The sequence below is a fragment of the Trachemys scripta genome, chromosome 16, assembly GCF_013100865.1.
Source record: "Trachemys scripta elegans isolate TJP31775 chromosome 16, CAS_Tse_1.0, whole genome shotgun sequence".
NCBI classification, from domain to species: Eukaryota; Metazoa; Chordata; order Testudines; family Emydidae; genus Trachemys; species Trachemys scripta.
This window is the reverse complement of record NC_048313.1, coordinates 16,870,891-16,874,647: the sequence shown is the minus strand read 5'-3', so window position 1 is coordinate 16,874,647 and position 3,757 is coordinate 16,870,891.

Genomic DNA, 3,757 nt, shown 5'->3' with positions numbered 1-3,757 from the left:
ATCCCTCCCTGCTGCCCAAGCTCCTGCCACCCTCGGGGCAGGGGTGGGGATTGGGCCTGGCCCACGGGAGATGGGTGAGGAGAAGCGGGGGGGGAGGGGTAAGGAATTCTCTGAATGAACTGGCTCCATTCAGAACAGCTGCTGGCCCTGGCCTCATCTCACAGTGGTAGCAGCCAGACCTCCCAGCTCTGCATATACACATTGTGGGACTCTTTGAAGGAGTAAATTTACCCTGTGAGTGACTCTTTGCAGCTTCGGGGACCCAGTTCTTCTCTCTCCAGCCATCAGTTCTGTAATTCAGATGCCTGTGCCCAGATTCCTTTTCTGTTCAGTGTGTTTCTCCCCCTGCCTAGTGTGTCTCATATGCCCTATACTGTTATCAGTGAATGGGGATTCCCCTTGCTGTGTCTTCCATGCAGACTCCACATCCCAGTGTGTTTGAACCTCTAACCCAGGAGAGGGTTGAAATGAAGTTATTTCTCCCCTGGCTCTTTGAAAGTGTGTCCTGGCGGATTGAAAAGTAACAGCTGCAGGGGGAGACTCTGCCCAAGTGTCACAGAAGTGCCTACCCAGGTTGGGGTCTCTGTCAGGCTGGGTGCTGCACAGTGAGGAACAGCTCCTGCTCTACATTGCCTCAGTTTCCCCTCCCACCCCGTGTTTCCGAATGTGAAAGGGACTTGCCCCACTCAGAGAGCAGGTCTGTGGCAGAGTGGAGAGGAGAACCCAGGAGTCCTGGCTCCTGCTAGGGGGCCCTGGCCATTCAGCTAGGCAGCCTCCCAGAGCCTAGTGAATACGACTGAATTTTGTTTAATGGCTGCATGGGGGCAGCACCTGGGAGGCTGGGTGCACAAGGGGTCCTGGGCTGAGATCGGGGCCCCTGGGAGCTACCGTAATGCACCTACTAAATCATGTACCACGCCCGACACAATGGGGTCCTGGGGTGAGATTGGGGCCCCTGGTGTTACTGTAATGCACCTAATAAATCATGTACCACGCCCGGCACAATGGGGTCCTGGGCTGAGATCGGGGCCCCTGGGCGCTACCGTAATGCACCTAATAAATCATGTACCACACCGGGCACAATGGGGTCCTGGGCTGAGATCGGGGCCCCTGGGCGCTACCGTAATGCACCTAATAAATCATGTACCACACCCGGCACAATGGGGTCCTGGGCTGAGATTGGGGCCCCTGGCTGATACTGTAATGCACCTAATAAATCATGTATCACGCCTGACACAATGGGGTCCTGGGCTGAGATTGGGGCCCCTGGCTGATACTGTAATGCACCTAATAAATCATGTATCACGCCTGACACAATGGGGTCCTGGGGTGAGATTGGGGCCCCTGGTGTTACCGTAATGCACCTAATAAATCATGTACCGCACCCAGCACAGTGGGGTCCTGGTTTCTGACTGGGGTGCTGTGGTAGGTCCCTCCCCCAAGTGGCTTCTGCCCTGAATTCCCAACCTGCCATTTTAACTAAAACATCATCAACCCCCCGCTAAGCGCTCTCCTGCCCCCCCGGAGGGGCTCTCCGGCTAGTTATGAGCCCCGCCAGCGGAGAGGGGCGTTTCGGAGCCCCAGGGGAAAGCAGCTCCCACTGCCACGCTATCAGCTGGTCTCATTTCAGTATAAGACCTGCTGGATTAATGAAAAATAAACCTCCTCCAGGCTGCACCCTTTCCCGGCCGCGAGTCTTTCCAGGCCTTGGCCCTGGTGGGTGGGACCAGCCCTTACACTGGTGCATTTTGCCTTCACACGCTTAAAACAAGGATTGAAAATAAATCTCGGAGCCCATTCTACTGCCTTTGGGGCGATCGGCCTCCCCTGTCCCTGGGGGCAGGGCTGTTCAGCCCATCCCCGGGAAGGGAGCGGGGTTCAGAGGGCGAGCAGGCTTCCTGCAGAGTGCTTGAACAGATTGGGCTTAGTTACCTCTGCCAGGAGATCTCGAAGTGGGACCTCAGACTATCAAAGGACGGGGCTCGAGCTGGAGGAAGCTCCACCATGTAACGCGAGCTCGGAGGACAGTCAGCGCCAGGGAGTGGTGGCGAATTCAAATCCAATCCGAGGAATGATGCCCACGTGGTTAGCCAGTGGAACTCACTGCTACTGGATGGTGCTGAGACCGGGGCCTTGGGAAGAGGGCTGGGAGGGTGAGCCGGACCCTGGAACATGCCAAAGGAGGCATGAATGCTGCTGACAGTTTGGGAAGGGCTATTAACCTCGTACCGCGACGTGCCAGGGCTGAAGGGGATCTCTAGCAGAGCGCACGGTGCGACCTATGCGGGGGCAGGTTATCTCCCAGGTGCTACTGCAGGGGATCTTACATCTTCCCCTGGGCAGGCGGAGCCGGGATGCCGGGCTAGATGGGCCTCGGCCAGGTCTGATCCCAGTTCCTCGTTTGATTGCGAATGGGTGTTTTCCTACCAGTGCGACTCTAGCTCCGGGACGTTCTCCAGCTGGGTTACCCGGGGGGCTCAGCCTGGGGGCCCCCAATGGCCCCGATCCACGGATCGCATCAATTATCTTTTTACCAGCAAAATCAAGCATGGGGGGGGGGAGGACTGTGTAGGGTCGCTGCTCCCCCTGGTGGTGGGAAGGTGCAGCTGCCGCACTACCCTGCAACCTGGCTGGTTTAGGGGGTCATCTTGCAGGAGAGCACCCCAAATCCAGCCCTACCCCCAGCCACTTCCGTGCCCAGGTGGATCTGGGAGCGTGTGGCTGACGCGTCTGTGAAACACGAAGGGACGCTCGCCCTTCGCAGCAGCGGAGGGTCAGAGAAGAGCCACAGGGATGATGAAAGGGTTAGGAGACAAACCTACCAACTTAAGGCTGCCCCCCCGGGCTCCTGGTGGGGAGTCAGTGCCCGGAGCCCGGGCGGCTGCTGGGCTCCCCACGGGGAGCTGGGAGCGTGGGTGCCAGCCAGGTTGGGAGCAGGGAGCCGGGACCCCAGGGGTCCCCGCAGGTAGTGGGGAGCCGGGGCAGCAGCCCAGCTAGAAACAGGAGCCCAGGGCGCAGCCGGGCTCTAGCTGGAGCTTCCCACCCGCCCCGGGGATTCACAGCAGGGAATCGTTTCCCGGCCACAGCCCGGGAGCTGTGAAATGGACAAGGGCAGCCAGCAGCCCCTGGAAGTCACGCAGGGTCTACAAGGACATGGCGTCACCCTAACTGCCCCGACATACGCCCTGCGCCTCTGCCGGAGGTGGTGTAATGATCTCGGTGTAGCGGGGCCCTGACCGCGGCGGGAGCACGGCCGTAGTGTGGACACTGAGGGAGTTAGAGTCCACACTACCTAACCCTGGAGTGTAGACCAGGCCTCAAATAGCCCCGTGGATTTCGGGTAACGCAGAGAGGGGGGAGGGTCGTGGGGAACAACTCGGTAATCGTGGGCTCTTCCCACGGCTGGAAGAGGGTGAGAGTTACTCATGGGGCCGGGGCCAGGGCCCCGAGGGGCGGGGTGGAGGCTCCATCACTGACAGCTTGTCTAGCTGGCCGGTTTTTCCAGGCGAACCGCGCGAGTTCAGACGGATTCATTCGGGGACGGGCGACGGCCTGAGTCATGCGGGCGGGGCGAGGGAATCGGCACACGGGGCTTTGCAGCAATGGGAGCAGGTGGGGCCGCGAGAACGTCTTAGCTACAGCGCACTGGGGCGGCCCCTGCTCAGGGAAGAGGCTAAAGCCTCTCAAAGAGATAGAGAACCCCGTTGTGCCAGGCACTGCCCAGACCCCCAGCGAGATCAGGGCCCCGTCGCGCCAG